The sequence below is a fragment of the Rana temporaria genome, chromosome 4 (assembly GCF_905171775.1).
Source record: "Rana temporaria chromosome 4, aRanTem1.1, whole genome shotgun sequence".
Taxonomy (NCBI): Eukaryota; Metazoa; Chordata; class Amphibia; order Anura; family Ranidae; genus Rana; species Rana temporaria.
The window spans coordinates 423,001,689-423,014,018 of record NC_053492.1 but is presented as its reverse complement, the minus strand read 5'-3'; the positions used below and the strand labels follow the sequence as shown (position 1 = coordinate 423,014,018).

Sequence of the window (12,330 nt, the reverse complement as noted above, 5' to 3'; positions counted from 1 at the left end):
AGATCCGGCATGTGTAATTGAATTACACTGCCGGATCTTAGGATGCAGTACCGCATCCGCCGCTGGGGGCATTTCGTGTCGAAATGCCGCCTTGGGTATGCAAATTAGCACTTACGGAGATCCACAAAGCTTTTCTGCTTCATTTTTTCCCCGTAAGTATTAAGTTGCATACGCAAAATTAGGGCTGCTTTTACATGGTGTAAAGTTAGTACACCATGTAAAAGCAGACCCTTCTGTCTAGCGACGCGTTTTTTTTTCGAATTTGAATTTTTTTTTTCGCGCCGTATTTTTTTTTTTCCCGACGCAACTTTATTGACCCGTCGCAATCCACAAAGCCCGGCGTAACGTAATTTCGCGCTATGCACGTCGGGAAAATGACGTCACGAGCATGCGCAGTACGGCCGGCGCGGGAGCGCGCCTCATTTAAATGGGAATCGCCCCCATGAAATGAGGAACGCCTTGCGCCGGCGGAATTTAAGTTACACGGCCAGAAATTTCTAGGCAAGTGCTTTGTGGATCGGGCACTTAGGTAGAAATTTTAAGGCAGTGTAACTTAAATTAGAAATTCGCCGTTACGCCGGGTCTTTGTGGATTTGGCCCTTAATTTTTTGCTAAATAAACGAAAAAGACTGAAAATTTTGAAAAACATACGTGTTTTTCTTTGTTTCTGTTATAAAATGTAGCAAATCAATAATTGTGCTTCATAAATTTAGCCCAAAATGTATACAGTAAAACCTTGGTTTGAGAGTAACTTGGTTTGAGAGCGTTTTGCAAGACAAGCAACATGTTTTAATACATTTTGCCTTGATATACAAGCGATGTCTTGATATAAGAGTAGCGTCATGTCACAACTGAGTATAAAGAAGAAGAGAGGCGTCTCTAAGTGTAGCAATATGATTACATTTACTGAAGGTACAATATTTAGCAACTTATTGCTACACTTAGAGGTTCCTCTTTTTTCTTTTATACCCTGTAAAAAATGCTTTGATATACAAGTGCTTTGGATTACAAGCATGTTTCTGGAACGAATTATCCTCGCAAACCAAGGATTTACTGCACTGCTACATTTCTTTGGTGAAAATAACCCAAATCATTATAATTTATTATAGCGGTGCACCCGTGGGGTCGCTGAGTATACCAGTAGTTTCACCCGTTGCCCTGCTTAGCCAGGCATTCACTTCCAGTCACACGTTGCCAGACAATGAACAGTCCTTCAGCTTGTTTTTTTTATTGTTTTTTTATTGAGGGGATTAAACTTGGATGGGGAAAAGGGACATGGGATGCCCAGATAATTGATCTTGTTAGTTTGAACAAAAGATGATTAAATCAATATTGCTAAAGCTCCTTACTCCTCCAGCACATTTGCTTCACTTTCTCTATTGCGCAATCCTAGATTCCTGTCACAGTTAGCACATGGTTAGGCCTCACTCTGAATAAGTCCCAACTGTTGAATATCCGCCATTTGTGTGGAGTGTTGTGCTCGCCCCCTCCCTTGGACGACTACAGGAGAGTCAGGACGCTCTCTACGATGCAGATAAAGAGAGGAGCTGTGTATTAGTGAGCGTCCTGACTCTCCTGTAGCCCAAGGGAAGGGGCGAGCACGACACTTCACACCAGGGAGAAAGCCTTGCATTACTGTGTGTAGTTACAGACAGAAGAACAGGAAGTGAGGATTTATCAGAAGAAATAAGGACATTTAAAAGCAAAATGGAAGGATGAGGTAAGTGAAGGAGGACTGCACTACGGTAAAGGAAGTTATTTAGGGGGAAAAAAATTGTACCTTTACAACTCCTTTAACCCTTTGATCGCCCCTGATGTTAACCCCTTTTAGCGCTGATCACTGTTTTGGTGTCTATGGTCCCTAAAAAGTGTCACTTAGGCCGGGTACACACGGGCAAACATGTACGATGAAACCGGTCCGTCGGGGTCTGGCCGGGGACTTCTGTACGATGGCTGTACTCACCATCATACAGAAATCCGCGCGTAAACAATACGCGGGGCGTGGCCGCGCCGTCGCCACGACAATGACATGGCGACATGGGCGGCCCTGCCAGTTCAATGCTTCCACGCATGCGTCGAAGTCATTCGACGCATGCGAGGGATGGCGGGCGCTCGGACATGTACGGTAGGTCTGTACAGGCGACCGAACATGTCCGAGCGGACAGGATTCCAGCGGGCTGTTTCTAAACAAGTTTGGAAATATTTGCCCGCTGGAAAAAGGCCCGGCGGACAAATGTACGCTGGAATCCTGTCCGCTCGGGCCTACACACGACCGAACATGTCTGCTGAAACTGGTCCGCCTATTTTGTTTATAGCGCATACGCGAAATCGTAGAGGTGATCAAATACCACCAAAAGAAAGCTCTATTTGTGGGGAAAAAAGGACATCAATTTTATTTAGGTACAGCGTCGCACGACCGCGCAATTATCAGTTAAAGTAACGCAGTGCCGTATCGCAAAAAATGGCCTGGTCATGAAGGGGGTAAATTTTCCGGAGGTCAGGTAGTTAATAAAAACGTATTATGAAAAACAAAAAGTCACATCACTACAATTCTTAAAGCGGTGGTTCCCCCTTAAAAACAACTTTTTTTTATTCCACTGCCCCCCCACATTCCATCACGATTAAGGCTCTTATTATTTTTTTCCTGCTGTACATACCTTAGTACAGCATATTCACCCGTGCATCCGGGTTGCGAGTCCCACGGGAGTGGGCGTTCCTCACATGCTGTTGATTGACGTTTTGCCCAAAAACGAGCTCTCCCCCCGTCGCGTAAGCCGCGTCACGATTGGCGAAAGGAGCCGAACGGCGATGCGCATGCGCAGTATAGCGCCGACTCGCCGTTCGGCTCCTTTCGCCAACCGTGACGCGGCTTACGCGACAGGGGAGAGCTCGTTTTTGGGCAAAACGTCAATCAACAGCATGTGAGGAACGCCCACTCCCGCGGGACTCGCAACCCGGATGCACGGGTGAATATGCTGTACTAAGGTATGTACAGCAGGAAAAAAATAATAAGAGCCTTAATTCGATTGTAATGTGGGGGGGCAGTGGAATAAAAAAAAGTTGTTTTTAAGGGGGAACCACCGCTTTAATAAAAACGTATTATGAAAAACAAAAAGTCACATCACTACAATTTTTAAATGCTGCTTGTATTTTTATTTTCCAATTTTTTGGAGAAGTGACTGAACCTCTTTACGATAATGCTCTCGTTCTGAGAGGATGTCATATGATGTCCTCGCCTTGCCGAGCCACCAGCCGTCGCGTTACTGGGAACCTGATGCGCGTGTCTGGCGACAGCGATGTCAGCCCAGGCACCCGCAATTTCCCAGTAACTGAGCAGGACCGTGGATCTGTGTGTCTAAACACAGAGATCCACGTCCTGTCGGGGAGAGGAGACCGATGCTGTCCCTTGTACATAGGGACACAGATCGGTCACCTCCCCCAATCAGTCCCCTCCCCCCACAGTTAGAATCACTCACTAGGGTACACATTTAACCCCTTGATCGCCCCCTAGTGCTAACCCCTTCCCTGCCAGTCACATTTACACAGTAATCAGTGCGTATTTATAGCACTGTTCGCTGTATAAATGTTAATGGTCTCAAAATAGTGTCAAAAGTGTCCGGTGTGTCCGCCGCAATATCGCAGTCACGATACAAATCACTGATCGCCGCCATTACTAGTAAAAAAAAAAAAATGCTATAAATCTATTCCCTATTTTGTAGCCGCTATAACATTTGCGCAAACCAATCATTATACTCTTATTGCAATTTTTTTTTTACCAAAAATAAGTAGAATACGTATCGGGTAAAACAGAGGAATTTTTTTTTATATATATATATATTTTTGGGGATATTTATTATAACAAAAAGTAAAAAATATAGCTTTTTTTTCAAAATTGTCGCTCTTCTTTTGTTTATAGCGAAAAAAACAAAAAACGCAGAGGTGATTAAATACCACCAAAAGAAAGCTTTCTTTTGGTGGTATTTGATCACCTCTGCGTTTTTTTTTTTGTTTGTTTTTTCGCTATAAACAAAAGAAGAGCGACAATTTTGAAAAAAAAAGCTATATTTTTTACTTTTTGTTACTTTTAGTGGCAAATAAATTATTACAATTTCATTTGGGTAAAGTGTCGCATGATTGCGCAATTGTCATTCAAATTGTGACAGCGCTGAAAGCTGAAAAATGGCTTGGGCAGGAAGGGGGTGAAAGTGCCCAATATTGAGGTGGTTAATAAGTGGTAGATTATGGTAGGAGTTGTTCCCCTTTCTACCACTAGATGGCAGTACATGAGCGCACATGAGCTCTGTGTCCCAAGCGATCACTATGTACAGTCTGTAGACTCCTCCATGTCTCTCTATCGTCCTATAGAGGGGTTATCAGGTCATCAGCCGATCACATAGGTGCTAAGTGTGACCCCCCCCGCCCCGGGCTAAATAGTACATTCCACATCTTCCCACTCACTGCACCCTTCCCTCGGCTCCTCATTGTTCTGCCATCCCTGGCTTCCTATTGGTGCAGCTCGCAGTTGTTCCAGCAGCGGTGGTGGGCGGGGCCTGTGCGGAGCCACCGGGATCAGAGAGCTGGAGAGGAGGACACAGGAAGCAATCCCGGGCTTCCTGTACTGGGAGCAGAGAAGAAGGAGGAGGAGCTGAGCGGCTGTGTGCTGGGATGAGGAGGACTGGAGGAAGCCAGGACACTGCACTCTCTCTGCAGGTACTCCAATCACAGGCTGGGACTTGTAGTTCTCTAAGGGGAGCAGTGAGTGTAGGGATGGGAGGATACAAGGGGTGTGCGCATCTCACCTCCTTCCTGTCTGGAGTCAGATAGATGGAAGGATCCTCTAAGTGCAACTCTGATGTCTGTACAACTTACAGCGGTATTAACCACTTTCCTAACGGGCACCTTTACCCCCTTCCTGCCCAGGCCAATTTTCAGCGTTCTCGCACTTTGAATGACAATTGCGCAGTTATGCTACGCTATACACGTATCAATTTGTTTTCACACACATAGAGCTTTCTTTTGGTGGTATTTAATCACTGCTGGTTCTCTTATTTTTTGCGAAACCAAAAAAAATACAGACAATTTGGAAAACATACAAACAAAAAAAATCATTTTTCATAGTTTGTTATAAAATTTTACAAATAGGTATTTGTTTTTTCCTTTACTGATTGGCGGCACTGGGCACAGATTGGCAGCCTGATGGGTGGCACTGATTGGCAGCACTGGGCACTGATGGGTGGCACAGATTGTCGGCACTGATTGGTAGCACTGATGGGTGGCATTGATTGGCAGCACTGGCCACTGATGTGTGGCACAGATTGTCGGCACTGATGGGTGGCACTGATTGGCAGCACTGGGCACTGACTGGTAGCACTGGGTGGCACTGATTGGCAGCACTGGGCACTGATGGGTGGCACTGATTGGTAGCACTGATGGGTGGCATTGATTGGCAGCACTGGCCACTGATGTGTGGCACAGATTGTCGGCACTGATGGGTGGCACTGATTGGCAGCACTGGGCACTGATTGGTAGCACTGATGGATGGCACTGATTGGCAGCACTGGGCACTGACTGGTAGCACTGGGTGGCACTGATTGGCAGCACTGGGCACTGATGGGTGGCACTGATTGTCGGCGCTGGGTGGCACTGATTGCAGCACCGGGCACTGGTGTGGCACAGTTTGGCAGCACCGATGGGTGGCACAGATTGGCGGCACTGGACACTGATGGGTGGCACTTATTGGCAGCACTTGGCACCGATGGGTGGCTCTGATTGGTAGCACTGGGCACTGATGATTGGCAGCACTGATGGGACTGCATTGATAATCAGTGTAGATGTGCCTTTTTAAAGGGGTTGTAAAGGTTTGTTTTCTATTTTCTAAATAGATTCCTTTGAGCTAGTGCTTTGTTGGTTCACTTACCTTTTCCTTCGATTTCCCTTCTAAATGTTTTTTTTCTTTGTCTATATTTCTCACTTCCTGTTCCTCCTCAGTAAGCTGTTCTGGCTGACTAACCCCCAGCCATAAGGACTCGGATGATGGGGGCAAGCTTCACAGCCAGGCAGACATTGTCCGATGCTCGGCTGCAGAGATCGGGAAATGTCTGCCTGGCTGTGATTAGCGCAGCGCCGGTGCCGACTTCCTGGCGGGCTCCGCAAGTGTTCTATGCGAACACGCCGGAGCTCATCCTTACTGAGGAGGAACAGGAAGTAAGAAATTCAGACAAAATATAGAAAGAAAAGGTAAGTGAAGCAACAATGCACGAGCTTAAAGGAACCAATTTAGAAAATGAAAAAACGAACCTTTACAACGCCTTTAACAGAATTGGGTTATCGACTTTCTTCTCCTCTCCTCATGCTGTCAGCGCGAAGAAAGAAAAGCCGATAACCCTCTTGTGTTTACATCCTGTGATCAGCTGTCATTGGCTGACAGCTGATCACATGGTAAAGGGGCGCTGTTATTGACCCTTTTTCCCCGATCTGTAATCAGCCGAGTCCGAAGGACTGAGCGTTCACAGAGCAAAGGAAGCCTGCGTTGTGACCGTCTTTCGGCTATAGCGCGGGTGTGAAGTGGTTAAAGAAGTTGTAAAGAATTATTTTTTTTTTCACCCTAATGCAATCTATGCATTAAGGTGAAAAAACATCGGATGATGCCGCCCCCCCCCCCCGAGCCCCCATTATACTTGCCTGACCCCTCGAAAGTCCCGCTCAGCCTGGCCCGCTGATTGGGTAGAGTGGATGGATTGAGCGCAGCGCAGCAATTGGCTGGCGCTGCTGTCAATCACGCGTGTGTGTCCCAAGCATGTCACGATCCTACGGGGTAAAATGACCGCACCAGCCAAGCAGACACTGGCTGGAAAAAGCGCCCAGAGGCGATTCAGTTCACATGAGTAGCGCTATACAAGTCATTCATTCAGTGACGCGGCGCGCCGGGGCCGAGTGATGCAGTGAGCGGCTATGGCCGCTCGCTGTATCACGGGAGCGCGCCCGCAATTACTCACCACCATGCGAGCTCTCTGATGACTGTGGTCAGTACTTGCGGGGAGGACCAGAGACAGCCGCCAAGGGACCCCAAAAGACGTGGCCACTCTGTGCAAAACGAACTGCACAGTGGAGGTAAGGAGGAACGCTGGCGAGGGACCTGAGAAGAGGGGGATCGGGGCTGCTCTGTGCAAATTCACTGCAACAGAGGTGGGAAGTATCGCAGAGTATAATCCAGAACAGAAGTATGTTTTTGTTGTTTTTAAAGTGGGGGGACTTTAGTATGACTTTGAGGCTTTCGTTCTTCTATTTTCATCCGGTGAGCCAGCCAGCAAGTCTGTTTTTCAAAAAGCACAAGCTCTTCCGCAGAATCTATAATTTTACATGGATGAGACAAACCAAATAGAAAAAAACTGTTTGCAGTAACTGCTTATAAAATGTGAGCTGAAATGTGGCTTCAATTTGTTAGCGTATCTAAATCTGCTAATACACTTTTTCGCGCCGTGCATTGCTCCCAATGACGTCGCTAGGACGTCAGTGGTTTCGACGATTCAGAAACGTACGTGCGCCCGGCGGATTTTTTTACGTCGTTTGCGTAAGGCTTTTTCCGGTGTAACGTTACTCCTGCTATATGAGGCATAGCCAATGTTAAGTATGGACGTCGTTCCCGCGTCAAATGTGTGTTTTTTTGAAGCACGTGATTAGAGCCAGAGGATCTAATAAACTTAAAAAAGGGTGGGCTTGGGGCGCAGAGCACTGCACTCCGAGCCCACCCAGTTGTGTGACAATAGTGAATACATATTCACTATTATCATACTGATTCTTCTCTCGGCCAATCAGGAAGTGGGCTGGAGCTACCCCCGCTGACCGATGGCGCACCAGCCGCCACTGAATTAATGTAATACATTTCTTCTAGGTTCATTTACCAGGGAAAGCTCCTTCAGCTCTAGCCAGAAACACCCACCATGCCAGGCTCAGACCCAGATGTGGGACAGTGGAGCCCAAGAAACATGGCAGGAGGATTTGCGCAGGCATATGTTTTTTTGGAGTTACTTATGAAATAAAAGTACAAGATGCTTTGGGCTGTCTTCCTGGCAGTGCCAAGACAGGTCCCTGATTGCGCCATGTAAGAGAAGATGGTACCCCCTGGCCTTGCTGTAAAATCTCTCCTATTTGTTCCCCAGGAGCCTGCGCTGTCTGATGTCGGGGCGGATTGGAGCGATCTCTTCTGCCGAATCCTGACCTCCTAGATGAAAATAGACCCAGCGCATTCCTCACAGGTACGTTGTCCTCTCTTCGGATGGAGCGCCCCCATCTGGGCTGTGTGTATAAACTGGCTGCTTTAACCCTCTCATGACCAGTGTTAATTTTGTCAACTTAAACAGCATTTTTATTCACTGACTAAAACAAAATCGAAATTTGAATAAAAAAATAAACACTGCGTTACCACATAAGAACAAGTAAAGGGCATCTACTAAACTGCTGAAAGAGAAAAAAATATATAAAAAAAGGCTTTTAACTACTTTTTTTTTTTTTTTTCTATTTTATATATATATATATATATATATATATATATATATATATATCCTGTTAACCACTTCCCGCCCAGCCTAAAGCAAATTGACGGAAAGTGGTTCCGTTATCCTGACTGGGCGTGGCGATCGCAAGTACAACGTGTCAGTCTGACACGCCGCATCTCCAATTTGTGGTAAGAAGCCTCAATCACAGCTGATCATCGCGTGAACCAGGAAGTGCATTCCTCGGTTGGCACTGACAGGGAGAGACGATCGGCAGCTCTCCCTGTCAGGGGGGGCGGGGGGGTCTGTGCTGATAATCGGCACATTGAATATCAGCACAGCCCTCTCAGATGTGCCACAACAGCTTCTCAAATGTGCCCGTAAACTGCCAGTCAGTGCCCCATACAAACACAGCTCACAGTACTAATTAGTGCCCAGCAGTAAAACCAGTCAGTGCCCATCACAGCCGCCAGCCAGTGCCGCCTATCAGTGTCCATTAACTCTACATATCGGTGCCCGTCGGTGAAGGAGAAAACAACATTTTATAACTGAAACTAAGAAGAAAATTTTTTTTTTTTTTTTTTTTTTTTTTTTTAGTTTTGTTTAGCAAAAAATGAAAACCCCAGAGGTGATCAAGTACCACCAAAATAAAGCTCTATTTGTGGGAACAAAATTATAAAAATGTAGTTTGGGTACAGTGTTGCATGACCGCACAATTGTCATTCAACGTGCGACAGCGCTGAAAGCTGAAAATTGTCCTGGGCGGGAAGGGGCGAAAATGTGTCTGGTATTGAAGTGGTTAAGGACAGCCCTATAACAGATTTACTCCTGCACAGAATCGTGTGTGTGAGTGATTCTGCATTTCTGCCTAGAGGGCATGCACCGCTCTGCTGTAATTACTCACAGCAGAAGCAGATCTGTGGGTGCCGGGCACTGGATGTCCGCTGCCACCTGCTGATCAACCTGCAGAGACACAGAGCAAAGATCTGCCTATGTAAACAAGGCAGATCTCCGTTTGTTCTGATGGGGATTCGTTTTTGCAGGAAAAAAAAAATCACTTTCCTGTGTAAGAGCGGCACACAGAACAGTAAAACACTGGCTAGGTACACCATAAACCTCTTTAATCACCCTAGATGTTTAACCCCTTTCCAGCCAGTGTCATTAGTACAGTGACAGTGCATATTTTTAGCACTGTATTGGTGTCACTGGTTTCCACAGTGTCAGTTGGTGTCCGACTGTCCACCGCAATATTGCAGTCCCGCTGTAAGTCACTAATCACCGCCATTACTAGTACTGTATTAATAAAAATTCCAGTATATATGCCATCGATTGGTTATAGCATCTGCAATCAATATACGCTTATTGGGATTTTTATTTGTTTTACATATTTTTTTATTTTTTTTAGAGACAAGAGTGTAAAAAAAACAAAAAAAAAACACCTTTTTTTTAAAGTGCCACCGCATGCTCTCGCGTAATGAACACATATCCGTAGATCACGCCCACACATGTAAATACTGTTTGCACCACACATGGGAGATATTGCTGCGAATGTCAGAGCGAGAGCAATAATTGTAGCACTAGACCTCTTCTGTACCTCTAAGGCTGCATTCACACCTAGGCGTAGGCGATTTGCGGCGTTTTTTACCGCGATTTGCCGCGCCAAAACGCAGCCGCTTTTTACCGCGATTTTCGCTAGAGGGGTGATTACACATTTTGTAATATGGCCGAACGCCGAAGACGCCTGAAAAAAAGGGTCAGGGACTTGTTTTGAGCTTCAGGCGTTTCGGCGTTCGGCATGGAGATGTGAACCATCTCCATAGCCGACCATGTTAAATCACCCCTCCAGCGTATTACAGGCTGTAATAGCGGCAGGCGTCGGGCGTGAAAACGCCTAGGTGTGAATGGAGCCTAAACTAGTAACCTGTAGAGATTTTTGAAAGCTTTGCCTATGGGGATTTTTAAGTAATTTATTTTGGCCGCCATTCCACGAGCATGCGCAGTTTTAAAGCATGACATGTTGGATATCTGTTTACTTGGCGTAACATCTTTCATATTATAAAAAAATTAATTGGTGTGTATGTTATGATGTTATTTGTTTTTTTTTATTTATTCATTAACCACTTCCGGTTCGCCCGCCGTTGTTTTACATCGCTACTTTGAAGAGGGATATCATTGTAATGGCAGCAGCTAGCTACCATAACCCCATTATCATCTTCTTCAGCGGGCGGTCCGCTTCAAGATAAAAGTGGTCTCTGCAGCGGATACGTCACGATACCACTTTTATCGGCGACGGGAGAGGCTCTACGGTGCCCTCTGCCGCTTACCGGAGCCTTCGGTAGCAGCAGAGGCGATCAGGTTTTTCTCCCTGTTAGGTACGAGTGTTGGGAAGATGGGCCCCCACCCGTCTCCATATCATTGCAGGGCGGAAGTGACTTCAAAATGTCACTTTCGCCCATAGCTCTTTAAGAAGCTTTTTATTTTTGTGTAAATATGAAGCCTTTTTGACCCCAGATCTCATATTTAAGAGGTCCTGTCATGCTTTTTTTTTTTTTTTTTTCTATTACAAGGGATGTTTACATTCCTTGTAATAGGAATAAAAGTGACACTTCCCTTTAACCGCTTGCTTACTGGGCGCTTAAACCCCCCTCCTGCCCAGACCAATTTTCTTCTTTCAGTGCTCGCGCTCTTTGACAATTGCGCGGTCTTACAACACTGTACCCAAATGAACATTTTTATCATTTCCCCCCCCCCCCCCCCACAGATAGAGCTTTCTTTTGGTGGTATTTGATCACTTCTGCATTTTGTGTGTGGTTTTCATTTATTATTATTTTTTAAATACAAAACCGTTTTATATTTTGTTATAAAATTTTGCAAACGGGTAGTTTTTCTCCTTCATTGATTTACGCTGGTGGGCACCGAGAGGTGACACTGGGAGGTGGCACTGAAGGGAATTGATAGGTGACAATGATGGGCACTGGTAGGTGAGACTAATGGGCAGCGCTGCTAGGTGGCACTGATTGGCACCACTGGTGGGCATTAATAGGTGGCACTCGTGAGCATTGATAGATGGCACTTTATTGCACTGTGGGCACTGGCAGGGGGCACTGATGAGGCGGATGTGTCTCTTCCACTGGGGACCGATGTCCCTTACACAAAAGCGTGAACCAAGGAAAAAAAAAAGATTACAAGCTTTGTTTACATCACGTGATCAGCTGTCATTGGCTGACAGCTGATCGCGTGGTAAGGGGGTGGGACCGACCCCCTACTCAGATTTGTGATCACCGAGTCACGGAGTGTAAAATTGATATATATATATATATATATCATGTGTGTATGTATGTATATAACGTGCCCTGTCCAGTCGAGCTTGCATGCAGAAGTGAACGAATATGTGAGCAGCGCCTGCATATGAAAACTGTGTTCAAACCACACGTGTGAGGTGTCGCTGCGATCGTTGGAGCTAGAGCAATAATTCTAGCCCCAGACTCAAACTTTGCGTATGGAGATTTTTAAGGGTAAAAGTTTGTCGCCATTCCCTGAGCGGGCACAACTTTGAAGCATGACATGTTGGGTATCAATTTACTCAGCTTAACATTATCTTTCACAATATAAATAAAATTGTGCTAACTTTTAATATTGTAATCTTTTTTTCCCAAAAAAGTGCGCTTGTAAGACCGCTGCGCAAATACGGTGTGACAAAACGTATTGCAACGACCGCCATTTTATCTAGGGTATTAGAAAAAGATATGATGATTGGGGATTCTAAGTAATTTTCTAGCAAAGAACACCAAATGTTATAAAGAGGCTTGGGGCTGAAGTAGTTAATTTTTTTTATTTA

At 45.6% G+C, this 12,330-nt stretch overlaps 1 protein-coding gene across 1 annotated transcript in view; it reads left to right on the top strand.

Annotated features, from left to right (window-relative positions):
- The first annotated feature begins 4,503 nt into the window (after positions 1 to 4,503).
- DISP1 (dispatched RND transporter family member 1) overlaps positions 4,504 to 12,330 on the top strand; it is a 100,213-nt gene continuing 92,386 nt past the window's right edge. The window contains exons 1-2 of the mRNA XM_040351371.1: positions 4,504 to 4,710; positions 8,160 to 8,255. The gene's annotated coding sequence lies outside the window, so the exon portion shown is untranslated. The remainder of the gene's footprint in view (positions 4,711 to 8,159; positions 8,256 to 12,330) is intronic.